The 20,896-nt window shown below is 41.0% G+C and overlaps 1 protein-coding gene across 1 annotated transcript in view; it reads right to left on the reverse strand.

The window, feature by feature from the left end:
- The window catches only part of EPHA3 (EPH receptor A3), a 773,721-nt gene that overhangs the window by 579,100 nt on the left and 173,725 nt on the right, over window positions 1-20,896 (reverse strand). The window contains exon 4 of the mRNA XM_039481726.1: window positions 7,682-7,764. The gene's annotated coding sequence lies outside the window, so the exon portion shown is untranslated. The remainder of the gene's footprint in view (window positions 1-7,681; window positions 7,765-20,896) is intronic.

Raw genomic sequence — 20,896 nt, forward strand, 5'->3', positions numbered from 1 at the left:
GTGATGGCTGCAGAGAAGCCATTAATGCAGCCTGACAATGACAACCCAGTTATGGGGGAAGGACAGAGGCAAGGATGGTGGACCTGCAACTTCATGGATCCACTGGCCAGTCAATTTGCAGGAAGAAAGGATGAGGAAAGAGGAGAAGGTAAGGAAAAAGAAAAATAAGTAGAAGAAGATGGAAAGAAGGCTGAAAATGAAACCTTAGACATGCTAACTGAGAGAGAGAAACCAGAGACCTTTCTACATAGTTTAATTTACTGTGGCTTTATAAATTTATCTGGCCGTCAGATATTACCGAGATGGACCATGATTTAAACAACAAGAGAATGAATAAGGAATTAGATAGATTTGAAGAAATCACCAAATCCTGTTCCCTGTGAACATTTTGGGTGACAAGGCTGTGTGAGGGGGAGGTCTGTCGGGGTCAGAGTCCAAGAATCACCACTCTAGGTCATCAAATAATCTAGAGAACTCTATGGAAAGAGCCGCAAAGAGTCCTGTGGCATCTTATAGACTAACAGACGTGGCAGGCATAGCGGACGGTAGGTTTTCGGTATAGGGTGGTGTTAATGTGACCATCGCTTATTTGCACTGTGGTGTCTAGGAAGTGGACCTCCCGTGTAGATTGGTCCAGGCTGAGGTTGATGGTGGGGTGGAAGCTGTTGAAATCGTGGTGGAATTTTTCCAGAGTCTCCTTCCCATGGGTCCAGATGATAAAGATGTTATCAGTGTAGCATAGGTAGAGGAGGGGCATGAGTGGATGAGAGCTGAGGAAGCATTGTTCCAGGTCAGCCATAAAAATGTTGGCATATTGTGGGGCCATGCGGGTGCCCATAGTGGTGCCACTGATCTGGAGGTATATATTGTCATCAAATTTGAAATAGTTGTGTGTGAGGATAAGGGCACAGAGCTCAGCAACCAGTTGTGCTGTGGCATCATCGGGGATACTGTTGCTGACAGCTTGTATTCCATCTGTGTGGGGGATGTTTGTGTAGAGAGCCTCTACATCCATGGTGGCTAGGATAGTGTTATCTGGAAGGTCACCAATGCATTGTAGTTTTCTCAGGAAATCAGTGGTGTCACAGAGATAGTTGGGAGTGCTGGTGGCAAAGGGTCTGAGTAGAGACTCCACATTTCCGGGTTTGTGGATCTTGGGTAGTAGATAGAATAACCCTGGTCGGGGCTCTAAGGGTGTGTAGAGAGTGTCCTGAGTAGATGGTGCAGTTTCTTAGTGTATTCCTCAGTGGAATCTGAGGGAAGTGGCCTGTAGAATTTGGTATTGGAGAGTTGTCTGGCAGCCTCCTTTTGGTAGTCAGACCTGTTCATGATGACAACAGCACCTCCTTTATCAGCCTCTTTGATTATAATGTCAGGGTGGTTTCTGAGGCTGTGGATGGCATTGCGTTCTGCACGACTTAGGTTATGAGGCAAGCCATGTTGTTTTCCCACAATTTCTGCCTGTGCACGTCGGCGGAAGCATTCTATGTATAGGTCCAGACTGTCATTTCGACCCTCAGGAGGAGTCCATGTGGAGTTCTTCTTCTTATGCTGTTGGTGGGAGGGTAACTGTGTATCAGTGGGCTGTTCAGTGTTATCCTGAAAGTATTCTTGGAGTCGGAGATGGCGAAAGTAGGCTTCCAGATCACCGCAGAACTGTATCATGTTTGTGGGGGTGGCAGGACAGAAAGAGAGTCCCCGAGATAGGACAGACTTTTCTTCTGGGCTGAGTGTGTAGTTGGATAGATTGACGATATTGCTGGGTGGGTTAGGGGTACCACTGTTGTGGCCCCATGTGGCAGGTAGGAGTTTAGACAGCTTACTGTCCTTTTTCATTTGTAGAGAGGTGAAGTGAGTAATGTAGATCTCCTGTCTTATTTTAGTGAAGTCCGTTTGTATGGAAGTTTGGTTATTTATGAGAGTCTCCAGGTTGGAGAGCTCTTTTTTGATGTTTTCCTGTTTGCTGTACAGGATGCTGATCAGGTAGTTCCTCAGTTTCTTTGATAGAGTATGGCATAATCTCTCACTGTGGTCTGTGTAGTATGTAGATAGCAGTGGATTTCTTACCTTTAGTCCATTTGGTTTGATGTCCATCCGTTTGCATTTGGAAAGGAAGATGGTATCTGTCTATATTTGTGCAAGTTTCTTCATGAGGTTGTTGGATTTCCACTCCATATGGCTAAATGCAGTGCCTTGCATGGTGTCGAGTATCAGAGGGGTAGCCATGTTAGTCTGGATCTGTAAAAGCAGCAAAGAGTCCTGTGGCACCTTATAGACTTAGACTAACAGACGTATAAGTCTATAAGGTGCCACAGGACTCTTTGCTGCTTTTACAGATCCAGCCTAACACTGCTACCCCTCTGATACTCTATGGAAAGAGACAGTTTCCCTCATAGCTGCTGGGCTCCCCTCTCCAGAGGGACTGATCAGTTGTGAATCCAGTGGCAACACCCTTCCCAATCGTACCTCACCTTCATTCACCTTTCTTTGGCAGAGTGCAGAGCTTCCCCAGCACAGCTGTGCTCCAGAAGACACAATGGAAGGAGACCCTTTGTTCAGGTTTCCCAAATCCTACCCTGAACACTGGTTTCCTTTGTGTTCAGGGCCTGGAGGGACTTCCAAGATAATGAACAAATCTATCCAAGTCACTAATGATCTGTCCAAGTGAGACTTCCCTTTATTCACCAGGTAGTGACGCAACTGCAGTAACATGAAGGCAGCACACAGAGTGACCTAGAATTTGCTCTGAGTTGTACCTATGCAACATCAGTGAAATTGATAACATACACTGGGGTAACTCAGGGCAGAATCTGGTTCAGTGACTATAGTCAAGTTACACCAGGCATGAATTTAGCTCAGTGAGACCAGTCAAGTCATGGGGCACTTGGCTAATTAATTAGTTCCAAGCTACTGCCTGGCCATCAATTGACAGGAACAAACAGACTAAACATCAATGGTTGATTAGCTTAGCAGATACGGTCATGGGACCACCACAAGGACAAGCTTATAAATGCAGGCTATAAAATATTTGCACATTCTTCTCACCATTACAGGGAAGTCTGTCACAAAACCACAACATTTTTATATATCCCATGGATACATACTTCACATTTTACTGCACTAACAGCTGCATTAACAAAAATAACAATGGACAATAATCTTGAATACTCTGGCTATTCATATCTTTAACAGCAGCACTTGTATCTCTATTTGGTATGTAAATAACCTAATTATGTAATTATCTGATATGAAAGTAACTGAAGTAGCAAAACATGTAATCTAAAAGGGGCTGAACAGATCCAGCTGAATCCTAGAGAGATATAGATTGTGCAATTAAGCATCATGCACTTAAATTGAGTGCCTGAACTTGTTTCCCCGGCTTACGTTTATGGTTTGCATTTTTTTGAGGGGAGGAAAGAAGATATTAATTCTGGGGTGCAATGGAGTTTTTATTGCTTTTCTTGGTCTTCCATTTTCTGAAATTTGTCTTTTTTGTAAAAAATTTTTGGTCACTACTTATCAAGAGCAGTTAACTAAAACAGTCCCTTCTACTGATCAAGGATTCTCCTTTCTATTTCTATATTAAAGGAGTCACGATTCCTTCCCCTATACCTAGGCCATTTCAAATTCCCATTACTTTGAGTCTACAATACAAAAATGGTTATTTCTGAGTCAGCTGCTTTACTGGTGGCTTGTTCTTCCCTTATTTAGGCTGGCTTTTAACGCTATAACCCATACTCTCTTCCCCCTCCCCTTTGTTCCCTATTTAATTTTTTATTGTTGGCTGTTTTGAAATAGTAGCTGCTCTTCTCACCCTCACCCTGTTCCTGGTTTTAGGCAATTTTCTTTTTGACATTCCAAATAAAATGTATTCCACCTTAGTGACCCTCTGCACGCCTAGTACACATTTGTTATACAGTAATATATAAGGAGAAACCAAAAAAGTACATTGTCTTTCAATTTCCATATTAATAACTACGGTGAAGAAAAGAAAACAGTCAGATACATCTAACCAGAGCAAGTTTAGCTATTCCTAGTGCTAGGAAAAACTATAATTTTTTCTTTTTATAGTTTTATATTGATATTGCCCACTTTAATTAAATGTGGATGATTTATTTTGCAGTTTATATGAATTATTTATTTTTTAGCATTGCATGTGGATATTCTGAATGCACAGCTCAATAAGATCTTGTTTACAGGCCTTATGCATCTTCACATATTTATTCCTGTGCTTCAAATTACATTTTTAAATGTACAATTCATTATCAGTGAAGGAAATTGAGGACAATGTCATAAAGCTATTTCTTCCTGGCATTTCCAATCTATGACAATTTTCACACTGTACAAATAGAAAATAACAAAAATTCAGCTATCTGATACTGTATGAAATGACTAATTCCTACAAGGCTGACAGATATTTGGAGTCAGATCATGTAAAATACTTGGGAGTACATGAAAATAGATTAACAGTTTAATTGTATTTTGAGTCAATTTTCTTTTCACAGTTTATCATATTTTACAAATTGTACACAAGTTAGCAATTACCCATTATCAACTCTAGGGCCCTGATTCTGCTTTCATTCATATCCGCATAAATCAAGAGCAACTCTACTGAAGTTAACAAGGTTATCCAGGATTTACATTGGAATAACAAAATAGAATTTGACAATGATAAAATAATCTTAACTATACCAGGTTTATCAGTATGGTAGCTCTTGAGTTTAATGGATTTACCCCAGATTTACTCCTGTGTAACTGAGAGGTGAATCAGCCCAAAGGATTACAATGCACCTGAGTTTTAAAGTATAATGAAATAAGAGGGGAAGTGCTAACTTACCAGTGACCTGATCCAAAACTTCCCACTGAGTTCAATAGGCTTTGGACGAGGCCCTGTCTGAGGATGAAGGGCTGCTGATGATGAGGGTTGCTTATGTAAGTGTATAGGAATAGGGTAGTACCCCTTTAAATCATCAGAGAAATCTAGTGGCACTCCTGTTCTGTGTTTGTGAAGCCACCATAAACCATTCAGAGCACTGGTGTGTATGTAGCTAGACCCTGCATGTTTGTATATAGTTAGTGAACGTGTATTTGGGACTCAATTTTGCCTGTGTGGTTTCTACATATTTTTAGTATTGTGTAAAGGGCACAAGACAGAGCAAGTAAGCCAGGGACAGGATGGGGAGTTCCTTTTGCTTTTAACAGAGAAGAGGGAACTGCATGCCTCAACCTTTCCATCCCTTTTACTTCAATCCCTGCCTTCAACTCTCAAACCGCTCTCCACCTACACAAAACAAGGGATGCCAAGAAGCAAAAGGTGTGTACCTGCTGAGAAGGCAGCAGTCAGAAATGGAGTTGAAATCCACACAAAAGGAGTTAGGAGTATGAAAGTTTTGATTCCAAGGGAGTTTTTCTAAACTGTAGTGCGTGTATTGTAGCAAGTACATTACTGCAGGTGATAACTCTTCAACTCACAAACTCAAATCTTGTCCTTAGCTCTGGCTCAGGACATTGGGTTTAGGTGAAAAGGTTAATTGAATAAGGACTTCAGGATCTGGCCAAGAGTTTATCATTACAGTTACATAAAGATAATCTATTTTCTGTCTGAGGAGAATCTGAAGGATAACTTTTCTAATGTATCTGAATAAATGCTATTAGTACATGATGGGAAAACTAACTATTGAATGCCAACATCCTGTATCCACTGTTTACATTGCTCACCTGGGCAAACGGTGTGACTCTGGGGATAGGCTATGTATCCCATTACCATCCACTGAGATCACTAGGTTATAATCTGAAACAGACTGGTAGAAGCCAAGAGAGAATGCCATCTAATTCCTGTCTAGTGACTTCTATAAATTAGTCTGCGGTCTCAGGCCAATTGCTGTATTACAGGTATAGTAACCACATGAAAAAAGTGTCACCACAAGTGGCACTCTTTCTGGCAGTGAAAGCAGCAGATAGCCCAGGCTTATTCAATTCTTGGCCTACAGTCTCATCCTCAGATGCGGTGACTCCAAATGAAGTTGAAATACTTCAGTGGAGCAATGAAAGGAAACGGGCGCTGCTGCTGCCTATGTAACATTTGTCCGGAGGCTGATAAAGGACCATCAGTCTCCATTGCAACAGTATTGGCACCTTTTATGGAGAGAGAAATCGCTTCAAGTTTTTAATTAAAAATATGTACTCATATACAGTCAGCACAGATTACACTGTGCAGTAAATCTTATGGATAAACTGCTGATTCTCCTTACTGTACATATCAAATGAACTCTTGAATATCACTTGCCTGGCACAATACAATTTCCATCTCAAATGAAGTAGAAGGTAGTCAACCTGCAGCTGCTCTGACATGAACCACTCAGATCTTTGGAGCATTGGGCGTCATCACAGGGATAGGCACCCAAAATTAGTTTGAGGTCTAAGAGACCAGATGTCATTCAAAATCCCACTCTGCATGTTCAGAGCTAAGCAAATGAATATGCCAAAGTGACCCCAGGCTCTACACACCCTCACTCTAAACATATGTATTGTACAGTCCTTAAGAAATTAATGATATTGGATTAAAATACAAAAAAAAATTCTATTCAAAGGGCAATAACCTTCCTAGCAAAAGAAGTGTTACAAACAATATCAAACAAAAACTTAAGAAAAGAAGCACAGTTAAAATACTCAGTAATGAGCTGAAATCCAGGTGCTGGACAAACACAGGCTCCCATCAGAAAACCTCACAAAAGAGGATGACAAAGTGCAAACAAATTGTATTCTTATTTAGGTTTTTTTCCACCTGCCCCCCGCCTGCCAGCAGATAACTGTGAAGTTCATGCAAGAAGAGCCGAGGAGCATACCATCCTGAGGCATAGCAATCCAAGCATTTGTGTGTACTACTGTACCCATATACTCCCTCACCTTGCAATAGCACTATGCTCCCTACTACCATCTTCAAAGTAGATTATTCTTGCTCATAGTCAGAACAATTTTCAGGGAGGAGTGTTATGGTAAGACTATGGGTATACAATAATCCTTTTGCTACTTATTTTTGACCAGGTTTATACAAGGATGCATAATGTTGACCAATTTCTCCTAATAAGAACTATGAAACCCAGTGGAGCTGTACCTACACCAGTTCTGATTTGGGCCCTTAATATAATATGAAGACATCAATATGCTTCACACTTTTAAGTGGCAATCGTATTCGCCTGTCTAACACACATTACCCATGAAGCATCTGTACCCTGAACTTATGCTTATCAAGCAGCGATTGTTCACCAGCATCAAAGCTCGGTTGTTTCCATCTAGTTTATATTAATCCATGCAGAGTTGCAATTCCTGTACACAGAAATTCTTATATTTATTTTACAACTTCTTTCAGGGTGTGATTTTCAAAGCCAACACTCAGCTCCCACTATTTTCTAATGAAAACTGAGCATACAAATGCCCCTAAACTGCTTTGAAAAATCTCAGCCTTAGCATTTCCAGCGCCATTCTTAAATAATATAAACAAGGCCATCTCTAGAACTGAAAGGATGCAATTATTTTTCTAAACATTTTCTGTAGCACTGAGAAAAAAAAAAAACCTCTCTTGTTCCTAAAGGATATTTGCAGGCGGACAGGCAGCTAGCAGCATCTGTGCTTGCAGGCATCATGACACTATCTGATCCCGCTCTTTGTAGCTATTCCTTACCATTGGCAGGAAGTAGTGCATATTGACACTGAAGTGTATTTCAGAGCCAAGCTCCTCAAAACCAGGCTTCAAGCAGGAAAATCCTTTAAAAAAAAAAAAAAAGAAAGAAACATTTCTGTTGACAGCAGGTACTATTGACTCATTTTGCTGAAAAATCCTGAGCAGCAGCCACAGTAAGACAAAAGCATAAAACTGGGAGAGAGAGCTGGAAAGTAGCTGTTTCTTTCATGGAAACTACCTGCTGTCAGTCAGGTTGGCAGTGCTTTTTTTGGCAGCAGCTGCTCCCTGGGATAAATTAAAGAGATCATTAAATAGATTTTTCCCCTCCAATTTCCGTATTTGACATCTCATTGCTGGTGGGTTCTAGTCATGAAAGTTTACTTTACCCGGACAAGATAGCTTTTTCTTCACACTATTAACCTGATCACTGGCCTGTGACAGAATGGTGGGGGCAAGGGGGAAGAGACCAGAGAATGAGAAAGGCAGGCAGAGAGTTTGCTGTCTTCCTTCCCCACCTCCTTCTTCCTGAGCTAAGTAACGCCATTCCATACCAGAGATCAACATGAATGTATTTCACACATGCATTTCCCTAAACCCAATTACTATGTTTTTTAGAACTGTCCCTTTTGACATCTTTGATCTCAGAGAAGATAATTCATTGCATTCTGTATAACGTTACTGTGTTGTAGAGGGAAGCTGGCTGAACTAACTGCAAAGGTCACTAGATTAAATGCAGGTAATTCAGTTATGTATTGTTGGCCATAATTTACTCACTGGGGTGGGGGCACTGAAGCTGGAAGGGTTTTACAGCATGAATTAGTGTTCTCTGGTGAAACGAGGATGCTGTGTGTTGATTAAATTGTAAGAATGTGCACCTGGGCCACATAAAGACCTAATGTTCCTTCAGTACAGGTTGACTGATAACATAATAATGGACATCAATTTCAGCAGTATCTGAAAGCTTAATACATGTAATTGAGAGTTCCATTTTGAAAAAATGCAAACAGAGCAAAATTACAGGATTGGTCTTATTGATGAGTCATTGTCTGTTTGGACATCTACAGAGGGCTAAGCCACCCATATGAGTTGTTATTATGGCTTGGTGGTTCAAAGAGAGTTCTGGGTCCCCTGGTGGGAAAAAAATTATTGGGATTGCTAGCTTTTAATTGAAATGAGTTTGGTATAATTTCATTCTTTCTTGCCAAATTCTATGTTTAGTGCATTTGAGGGGAAGAGTCAATCCAACAGCCTCAAAGTGAAACAGGTTAAAAATTTAAAAATAATACATTAATTAGGAAAATAGCAAGCTCGTTTAGCATCAGCATTTCATTCTGTTAGATGCCTGTTGGTGGAGAAATGTGGGAAAAAACCCCCAAAACAGCCTTGAACATCATTGGATCCAATCTGTTGGAAGGATAGTGGTAAGAAGATCCTTTCCTTTTCACAAATGAGTGGTTGACATCTGAATTACTACAGGGTCTCCATTGTCAAATACATTGAAGCAAGAGGGAAAAGCAATACCAACTCCATAGATCTGAGATAAAACCATAGTCAAAACTTATTCTTTTCAGAGGTTTTAATTGGAAAATGTAGATTAAAATAAAACCCCATCATCTCAGTTTGGAGATTAAAATAGTTGAATAGTTAAATGTGAAATGACCCCCCCCCAGAAGAATGTATCGTCTCCTGCAATAAGAATGGGAAAACTGTAGAGTAACATAAATGGTACTTACCATCTGGAAGAGAGAAAACTGCACCATTTGCAAAATGGGCACATTAAGGCTACAACTGTTTCTCTCTACCAAATTTTAAAGACCAGACACAGAAAGGCATGCTGGGAAAAATTGTGTAACAGGACAATCCTGCAGTGCAGAGAAGTAATAGAGAGTGGAAAGTCAATGAAACAGATATTTGTGGAAGGAATTGCTTTGCTTTTGTTCCTACTTGCTGTATCTCACTTTACTAGCCTTTGAGGCTTTTGTTGAAAGTTTATAGGTTTTGGGGTTTTTTGCTAGTTCTGCTCTCCATTACACATTTTTATACCAATATAATTCCTTTGAGTGGAGTTATTCTTGACTTATACCACTATCAATAAAAGCACAATCAGGGCTATTCTTATCCAACTGGAAAAAAGTTTAGAGAGTTGTCCCACTGTTTCCCTCAGCACTAGCAGGCTTGAGATGCTCCTCCAATGCTGCCCATTGAACTGAAAACTTATACATGTTAGGATGCTTCAGAGTACATTGGATGGTAACTAGAAAAGCCTAAATCTGGGTGGGAAGTGTGTGTGAACCTGAAGAAAATTAACACTCATTGAAACTCAATATCGCTCTCTACTGACCTTAACTCAATATATTTATATTCATAAAAACGGTTTACATCCTCTTGGAAATGCAGTAGATAGTACAAAACATTAGCACACTGTGGAAGCTGTGTCTGAGGCAGTGGTTAGTAACACAGGCAGACGTGTCAAAATGTTAGGAAGTTCCTGAAGAGGACCTGGCTTCCTGGCAGTGAAGAAGTGAATTGGAATCTTATAATAAATAGTCTTACAGAAGCTGGGAGTGAACAGCATACAAAAAAGACACACTGTAGCATTACCTTGCATATCTTTCAGCAACTGAGGTTTTAGGTTTCCTATATCCAGCCAATGACACGTACCTAATACACACATTCCACAGGAGTATGTAATACGATTTCCAGGCAGAACTGCAAACCCTCCTTCCCTGAGTCCTTAAAAGCTGAAACAAATAGGCCTCAGTTCCTCAAAAGATACAAACCTTAAGGTTTTTAGGTATCAGGTGTGATGTCAAGAATAATACATTCTTACCAAGCAAAGGACCTTGGAGCATACTGTGGTTTACATTAGCCTTTACCTTTCATGCTGGCCTGAGTAAAACTGATGGTCGTTATTTCTTCCAGGTGAGTGAGAATATAGGTGGAAAAACCTATATAGAACAGAATTGAGGTGGAGACATATACTTTAAACAGCAGCTCGCCGCGAGCTTTATATTAAGCTGGAAGTCGTTACCACTTCAGGTCCTGACACATGGGGAGCAGTTCAGTCTGGAGTAAGTTGGTACCACTCCCATGGAAACTGCACCAAAAGCAGCAGTACAATAAACAAGAGTGTAAGTTGCACACTGGATGTGAATTTGATCAGCAAACTTATGTAAAAAGAAAACCATGGTAAATTGCTCAGATACATTGGTTTGTGAAACCAGCTCAGGGGCAAAATGCTGGGCATGAAGTAATTCACTGGGCGGGAAGATTGTTGAGCCTGAGCTGTACAATGTCCACAGACACACTAAATGACTCTTTACTAGGTGTCATATTTTGCCTCCCTTCCTCTCAGTACACATGCCATCCCACTGGGACTATTATCAGAGTAAGTTACTATTCAATATAAACAAATGTGGTAGAGTTTTTTCTCTAAGTTTATAGGAGGTTATTTATTTTAATGTTTTAAATTTATTTTTTAAATATATTATGTACAAGATGGGAGCAATTCTGTAAATAAAGTTAATTGTTATTACTAATTAGGGACAGAGACATACATGAGAGATGTTTCCTATAATGCAAAAAATTGGAAAGGAACTTAGCCATTGTTTAATGTACTATGGAATCACTTCTGCTTGTCTGTGGTATAGCACCAAAAAGTACAAAAGAAACAGACCCTCTGGTTCATAAGCACAGTCCTGTTCTATATAGAGGAAACTATGAATGCAAGCTGATGCATAGCTCATAATACACAGCCCAGATGTGCATACAGAGAAAAGAGTGAAAGAATACTTGGAAGGAGCATTCTTTGTCAAAGTACAGTTCAATGAATCTCATATCAAGGTGGAACATGGAATGATGAGAGCATATAGAGTATGTGGATATGAAGAAGGCAGAGGTAATGAACAAGATTGAAAAAATCTATTTTCCGACATCAGTGAGGTGAAATCATGGGCAACTGAATGGGGATCACTCTCTCCAGGTTGTACATCTCAGAAGTGAGAAGATCCTCTGTTTCTAAAGAGGGAAAATAGGACAGGAATTGTCTTACTCAATATTTAATAGCTGTGTGTGTAACTGTGTCCAAGAGAACAGATAGGAATTACCTACCACCATCATTAACTTCCTTTCAAATGTCAAATTGTGCCTAATAGTAATACAAATAAGCACAAGTATTTAAATCTTATATACAATTCCTTCAGATAGCTCTGTGCAGTAGTTGTGTTAGACATAGGACCTCAATCTGGTGACTAATTATCAAAAACTTGTATTCAGAATAAATTTGCATATTTTAGCATTTAACAACATGAATAAGAAATCTTATTAAAATATTCCAGAAAAATGTGTCCATTCAAGCCAATGATAACCTAAGAAGTCAAGACTCACCCCGAATACACACATGAATTCCTGTTATTACAGAGATACGGTCTATGATCATTTACAAAGGTGAGCGTAGCTGTTGTACCTCTGACAGTTCCAAATTGCTTTGTCTAAATTAATACCAACTCTGAATAAAAGGCATCTAATACACTGGACTCCCTGGGGTCTCTTCTCATATCTCATGTTTATGGACTAGACATAAATGCCCCTGTATGCATCAGCTGAGATCAGTGGACATCTCTCTCTATCTCATCTTTTAATATCCATCAACATTATTTCCTATGATTACACTAAGATCATGTCAAAACAGAGCTATCCCTTCAAAGCCAGAGAAAGCATACTGAGATGATCCTACAAACCCTTCTCATATGAGAAAGCCGGGGTATTGAATTAATGGGTAAGTGTTGCAGGAGTGGACTCAAATTAGTATTTGACAGGTCCTTGTTTGTTTCTACTTAGTTTTTCCTTTGTGCTGCACAGCATGTAGTGTATTTACATTGCTCATGAAAAATAAAGAACATATGGTAAAATAATTATACATCATTGATTAGCCACAGAGAGGACGGTTGGCCTTGTAGTTAAGACTAGCTGGGTTCAATTCTGGGTTCTACCAAAGATTTCCTGTGATACCTTGGTCAAGATACATCTTCTCTCTTAGATGCATCTTAGACCGGCATCTTTAACCTAAGGATTCTACTATTACTGCCTTTCTCCCAGCCTTTATCTATTTGCCCATTTGGGCTGTAAGCTGTTTGATTATGGTTCCTGCTTCATCGCTTACTATAAATTTGTACGGGGCCTACCAAAGTCATCCCTGATCTCTGGGAAGGGGAATACAAATCTTCAGTTTGTATAACTGACATTTTGGGGATCACCCAGACTAGTAAGGGGTTCTGCCACTGCCTGCCTTGTAACTGTGTGTGCCTTAATGAGATGCTGTTATGGCTCAGATTCTTGACCCCAGCAGCCAGCCCACAAGCATGAAGGTCTCACCCTAGCTTCCACCAGCCTCGCTACTCCTTGCAGGGTGACCCCAAAAGCTCTTCCAGTCCAGAGTCTCACCAAATCCATCTACCCCAACTCTGAACTACCCAATATTTGGTCCTTTCCCCTCTGGTTCCTTACCCCCCGAAGGTGTGAAACCAGCCTCCAGTTATCACCTCATTTTGGCACACTCCAGATTGTTTATTTTTGTCCCCACATAGGGGTCTGTTGTGCAAACGAACATCTTATTTGATAGGAAAATGACAGATTCAAAGATGAAACAGTAAAGGAAGTGAACATATACACGTTACGCAGAAAATAAACAGACAACTTCAGGCTTTACACTTCTACATCGTGTAGAAGTAAATTACTTTTTCCAATACAAGTTACCTATTGCCTTTGAACAGTTTCCCAGATTATGGCAGGGGATAGAGGGGATCCATCATTCATAGACAGACCCCCTCCTTTGAGACTGTCCCTCAGTTCTGGATGAAGACATCAGTTTCAAGCCTCCTTTTAAAAAGGGCTTTTTTCCCATTTCTTTATCTATCTCCTAGCAAGGTGACTCCTGGTTATTTACGGTGGAGAAATTCTAATTGGGATGTCTCAAGGTTTTCCCATTAACCTTAATGTCCCATCATGTGCCTTTTCCTGGGTTGTACAATGCTAGGTGATTGGACCTAGTCTTTTCTAGTTGGGTAGGCAGCCTATCCCTGCCTGGCTGTCCACAGCCTGCTGCGAGATGGAGCAGGAGCAGCAGAAGCTCTCAAAGTAGGGGGACCACAGGTGCCCCAACCGTGGCCCCACCCCTGCACTGCCCCACTTCTTCCCCTGAGACCCTGTCCCCCACTCGGTCCTGTCTGCCCCCCCACCCCAATCGCTCACCCTTGCAGCTGGTAAAAGATGGGAGGGACCATTGTCTCTGCCCCCACAGTTCCAGCACCCCTGCATGGAGGTAAAGCTTTATAAACCCTATTATCTATATACATTTATTCAAAACCACAGCCTGTTTACCTAGATCATAATGATTACGTTTTGAATGTTACAGTCTTTCATAAAAGACCTTACTCAACATATTTTTATCCACAATAACACTGTATACAATCAGTTCATTCAATTGCTTATTCTTGGCAGTGTGGTTTCTGGACACTGACTGTCACTGTAAATCATAAATCTTGACTCGATAGACTGATCTTAACTGGAGTCAAATGCTATCATCTTTTTACTGCCAGGGAGGTGATCTGTTGGAGGGGCTGTGGGGAAAGGGTGGCAGTTTCATCCAGGAATTAGACAGTTATGGGATGAAATTAAAGAGATTCATCTTATGACCAAATGCGAGCTTCCTAGAGATCCCCTGACCTCCTTCCTTAATGCTACATTAAAGGCTCTTCCTTTTAAACAGAACAAATGAATTTCTTTGTCATTGTTTGCAGCAAGACATTGTACAGTATTGCACATTACCAGAAAAATGTGACTCCTCCTCCTCTGTAATTGTGGTATAATAAAATATGGACTGTTGTATTGTAAAAAGCTTTCAAACCAAGTATGTACACAAGATAAGCACCAAAAAGGGGAGAGGAGCTTCAAAATTTGGTCATCCTTTTTAGCATACTCAAAGGAGGAGGGCTCTCCTGGCTAAAGATTCCGGCTTGCAGGCTGATTCTTTGTTCATTACTACAGGTTAATATTCAATGTAGCATGTTGATATTTTATTGTAATTTTGCCTTAACAGAGTTACGAATAAGGCCCTGAGCTTGATTGGGGCCTGTAGGTAGTGCTTTAATACAAATAAGTAATAATAAACATCTTTTTTTTTTAAATTGTATTTATTATCCCCATTTGACATGATTTCACCCTAAAATTCTTAAAATTTGATAGAGATTTAAAAAAATGAGTCACAGTGAAAATAAACCAGAATAACCATTCTAAGTTTCTGCCAATGAGCATACATCATGCCCCTCAAGACCTCTGCTACTTCTTGTCATGAGTTTGTCTTCAGCAGTGTTTATTATTTCTGTTCTATTGCTTAATAGCTTTATGATGTGGACAAATGTCCATTTAAACCTAAGATGAGCTTATCAAACTAATTTCAGTTGTGACCTATGCTAGTTATTAAACCTAGGTCTCTGAAAATGTATTAATAAATTGTCCCACACAATGACCCCTTAAGCACGATCAAATAATATTGAAGCATTAAATCAACTTTGTCACCTATGTATACAAAATAATTACTTTTTATGGGGGACGGGAGAACCAAACATTTATTGTTTCTGAAGCTTCTGTTTATAGATTCAGCCTGTGTTAAACATACATTTCAGTGACTCATAACGTAGATGAGGGTTTGGTCAGGCAATAAAAAATATTAATACCTTACAACCTGTAAAGTATTAGTCCTTATGTACACAGGAAAGATTTTTCAGTATGGAGTGAATTGAAACCATATAGTTATACTGATATAACTCAAACGTGGACAGTCTTCTTCTGATATAAGTGTGTCTTTATTGCATGTAATTTACTTTGCTTGGGAAGGGGCTTATGGTATACCAAAAAAACCACTCTCAGGGTTTGTCTTCATTTACAGAGCTGCAGTGAAGAGCTTTTCCTGTTGGTGTAGTTAATCCACCTCCCAGGGCCGCCCAGAGCGGGGGGGCAAGTAGGGCAATTTGCCCCAGGCCCCGCAAAGGCCCTCACGAGAGTTTTTTGGGGCCCCTGAAGCGGGGTCCTTCACTCGCTCTGGGGGCCCCGGAAAGCTCTTGTGAGGGCTGGGCCCCTGGAGCTTCTTCCGCTCTGGGTCTTCGGCGGCAATTCGGTGGCAGGAGTTCCTTCCACTCTGGGACCCGCTGCCAAAGTACCCTGAACACCCACAGTGGCAGGGGGTCCTTCCGCCCCAGGACCCGCTGCCAAAGTGCCCCGAAGACCCACATCAAGGGGTCCTTCCGCCCCGGGACCCACCGCCGAAGTGCTGGGTCTTCGGCAGCAATTCGATGGGGGGGGACGGACCCCAGGCCCCCTGAATCCTCTGGGCGGCCCTGCCACCTCCCAGAGAGACAGTAGTTTTGTTCATCGGTGCTGACTACATGGGTGCTCTGTGGCTGGAGACCCATGGGAAAAAATATGGTGGGTACTCCACCCACCAGCAGCCCCAGACCATGGGGCAGTAAGAAGGAACTGAGGGGGCATCGACCTGCACTGCTTCTTACGCCCTTGCTCAGGAACACAAAAGGGATGTACTACACATGCGCAGCCTGTTACAGTCTCCTGACTCCGGTGCTTCGTGTGCATGCATATCCCCTACATGTAGAATACACATACGGACCAGCAATTGAAAAAGTCTTCTCTTCCCCATTTTTTTTTTTATTTTTTTTTTGCACAGACCTGTACGTGCTGCTGGTGGGGAGGAGGGTTCAGAGCGAGGACAGGCTTCAGGAGATGTTACTGAGCATGCTCAGTACAAGCAAAAGAGCAACTTTGAGTCACTCTCTGCCTTTTTGTATTCCAACTGTTGTGTATATTTCATTCACAAAGTGGCTCCTACCTTCTAACGCAGATAGACATGACTACATTTTTTGCGGTTGTGATAGGATTATCTTGATCAGCATTTGTAATTAATTAAATTAATTGCCCTTTCACTGCCCTCCCCCAAATATGGTTAAATTCAGAATTGAAGAAGTGGTTAAACCGTAAGGCACTGTTGTTCTAAACACTTAGGAACAAAACAATGAAGAATTGCACTGCTCTGACTGCAGAAAGAAGCCACACGAGTCTATCAATGCATTGTACATGTGCTACAGTATGGCAGAACAATCTCCAACCTAACCACCTTCAAAAAGAAATGTTTTTAAAAGCCCCTGCCCAACTACTCCAAGCAATCCTACTTTTCCATGAGTGAAGGAGTACAAGATAGAAGCTGCATGAAATAAATGAGACATTAAGATCTATTTGTCATGAAGTCATCACTAAAAGAACCAGAGCGACATGAAGGAACTAGATGCTGCTGTGCTGATTAGGATTTATAGCTGTATAAAGCCCAAGAAAGAAAGGCTGGGCAAATCATTTTTAGTAAGTCATTTACTCCATGTATTCAGCCCTCTTTCTTTTTGTGATTGTTAAGAGATTCTACCCTCTTTCTTAGAGTTGAGTACTAACTTATTGTGTGTAAACCCATCAATGCAATGCAACTACTTACAGTGTGTACGGTACGACTCAGCATGAGCATAAGTGAATATCAGCCCTGTAGCGATTGGTTTTTGTTTAACTGTAGAAACATTTCATGCAAATCAATTTCCACCAATGTGTTGTTTGCAAACTGTTCGCTTTGGGTCTTTGCTATATATTACCACCATCTGACCAATCATATGCTATCTTTACCATTCCCGGACTAGATCTAAGATAATTATCTAGCAGTTTTAGAATATTTTTAGGAAGTTTCTCAATGTCCATTCAACCTTTTTTATTTCTCTGCTATTTTAATAATGCTGAGTTTGAGACATCACTGCAAGATATATTAAACTATTAATATTGTAGGCTTGGATTAGACTTAATTTTGTCCACACACAAACTGCATATAGTAGGTACATGCACAATCCAAGTCACAGAAAGTGTAGCTACATCTTCGTTGGGCTTATTTAACTGCCTTTGTGCCAGGGCTCTCTCAACAGGGGTTTCACAAGGTCCCAACTGTGAAAGATGTTGTCACGTATCCTTAACAGTTATCTTCAGCTATATTGAAGTGCCTGGCATCTGACCTAGGCACTTTGGGAACAGTTTCCATGATGCCATATTCTTGTTAAATTCTTCATGCAGCATTATTAAATCTATACGTACAAGTGAATTTATCAAATTTACTGGCCTCCAATTTTCTGTCACCTACCGAGGTTCACGATTCACCACCACCAGTCTCATGCACATTAGTAATTGCTCCATGGATTTACATGTATACAGGCATGCTTGAGAGAAAAGAAAGTGTTGCTAGATCTCCTTAATAGCCTCAACATCAGGACTACAGGAAACATTTAAACAAGCATGGCCATCTGTTGTGTTACTAAAGCACTGTTTTATTTGCGCCTGCCTTTCCACATCATTGGCATGCACAGTGACCAAGAGAACTAGCAATGGAAACACAAGGGAGTTTGCAAAAAGCGTGCAGACACAGTGAAAGATCTAACCTGGGAACATGCAGTATAGCCCTGTTCTTACCACCTAGCACTTCTGATAGTGACAAAACACAGTGTAATACATAGGTTGGGGAAAGAGTGTCTGTGCATCTGAGTATAATGCTGAGATTATCCACAAATGCAAAAAGTGTTTTTAAAAAGTCATATCATACACAGAGTACATAATCAGCAATACCCAAATTTAGGTGAATAGATTTAATACAGTTTAGATATTAGAATCCAAATACTCAGATACATCTCTCATGAAAAGTTGTACAGAGATTTGGTTGTGGAAAGCAAAATATATCAATGAGTGGAGATTGTCCCTCAGTAACTGAGAATTAGGATAGGTTGTCCATTTAAGAGAGGAAAAAGAAAAACAAAAACAGTCCATCAGGAAAGTATTTGAGTTACTGTGCTTCTGATCGGCATTCGAGCTCATCCCTCCTGGTATTGCTAATGTCCAGTGATGTGTTCTAGGTAAATGTCCCTCGACCACCTGACAGCATCCACACCAGAATTGCTGCATCAGCCAAGCGTAGCATTGACTGACTCCACATTATCTTAGCACTAGCTCATTAACGGGGTCCCATGCGCCCAGGGCTCCGACGATCTCAGGGTGTCGGCCAGAGGGGCGTGTTTCTCCAGCTTTCGAGCTCAGGCATCATGGAAGGTCAGGATCCTGTTTCCAAAGGGCACTGTGATGTCCACCATGATGATCTTCTTCCGGTCCTCGGTGATGACAATGTCTGGTTGCAGTTGGCTGTCAGTTCCGGGGATGGCGGAATTTACGGCAACCTTCCAGAGATGGCTCTGGCCAGGCGATCTTGGTTAGTGTTGTGTTGCAGCTGCCAAGCTCTCATCAGTGTACCAATCTATTCTCCACATTTGAGTGGGGAAAGCAGGCCATCTAGGATGGGTGGTACCCTTTTGAACACAGTGCAGAGAACACAGTGCATGCTGTTGTCTGATCACAGGATGATAATGGAAATGAAGCCAGTGTAATATGGGGAGAGGAGTGTTCATTTGTGGTTAATGTACATCACTGTTTTTCTTTTCAGACAAAAGTTGAAAGCACAGAGCCATTTACTCCTGAGAAGATAAGTAGGACCATGAGTTTCACAGCTGGGAAGAACAGGATACAGAGGCATTGTTTGAGCACTAATGGTAAGTACTGCATAATATGCCCTATACAGAAAACATTAGGTGTTTGTCTGACTTACAAGGAGAGGACATACTGCTTTTTGTCTGGAGACCAATTCACTTCATTTCGCTGATAAGCAGTGAGGCCACAAACAGGGAGGAAATAAGACAGAATGAGTGTTTAGCGTCACAGGAAAGCCAGCACAAAAGCCAACCTAGCACTAGAGCTAGTCAACTTTTAGCACTAGACCTGGTAAGAGAAAGGTGGGGCCATGATAAGTTATAAATGTGATAAAGATAAAGCTGCTGCAGCAACACAATTCTATCATTTATTAGTCCATAGGTAAAATTTTCAAATGCACCTAAGTGACTTAAGACCTTTCGTCCTACTGACGTTCAGTGAGACTTAGGCACCTAAACCATTTTTGAAAATGGGACTTCGGAAATATTGAACATTTTATCTTTTGTTTCAATGGTCACTTGGCATTTACAACTTCCCCCTGAATCAAGTCACAAGATGTATTTAAGTGAAGTACTCAAAATAGGTTTTCTGAACAGACCCTCAGTCACTGAAATATTCACAAACAAAACACCAAAGCAGTGGAAACATTGCAAGCTGAAATTCAGTTTCTAATTTGCTGATCATGAATAACTTCTCTCACTCTTTAGAAACAAACAGCAGCTGCTGCAGTGACCATTCACAAGTGTTTCTGTACAGATAGCAGCGATATTTTTTAGTGCAGCATCTCTGTAAGACAGTTGAGAATCTAAGTATCAAAAATACCATACAGTATATCCAGGAACTCAATTTGATCTCTCATATTTTGAAGAAATTAACTTATTTCCTGGTATATATTTGCTAATTTTTGTATTCAGCACAAGAGCTCATTTCAAATGCTGAGTCAGTAACTTAACTTGATGTTTTCATTTACCCGTATTGCAGCTGCTGTTATGAATTTCATGTCTACTTAGAATCATAGACTATCAGGGTTGGAAGGGACCTTAAGAGGTCACCTAGTCCAAGCCCCTGCTCCAAGCAGGACCAACGCCCAACTAAATCATCCAATCGTCTTGAGCAGAATTTGGCCCTAATTGTCACACTGCACAGTACAATGCACAGAGGATATAATAGTCTCTCTCTAAATGATTGATTGTGGCAGGTCTACAACATCCATTCATTCAATGGCACTGACAGCCACAGGTCCGGATAATCTGGTGCAGTGCACACACTATATTGCAGCCCCAGTGGATTATGGGCCCTAGACGTAGCAGAGCTCCACATTGGGAGGATCATCTCAATATGGATGACTCCTCCAGTAGCATGAGACTAATGCTGCCACCCTCTCTACAAGCATAGCAGTCGGTATGTTTGGGGATAAAAGGGAAACACGTCCCTATACCTGCCATATCAGCTCTTTGGAGCTAAGGGCAGCTGGCTCACATCAAGCTTGGCACACAGTTTCAGGATGAGAAGTCTGGAAAAGTCACCTCTGGGCCCAGTTTCTGAGCTGCCCTGTGTTTTTTTTAAACCATCGCTGAGGATCTGGGCCACAAC

This window comes from Mauremys reevesii, linkage group 1, assembly GCF_016161935.1.
Source record: "Mauremys reevesii isolate NIE-2019 linkage group 1, ASM1616193v1, whole genome shotgun sequence".
NCBI classification, from domain to species: domain Eukaryota; kingdom Metazoa; phylum Chordata; order Testudines; family Geoemydidae; genus Mauremys; species Mauremys reevesii.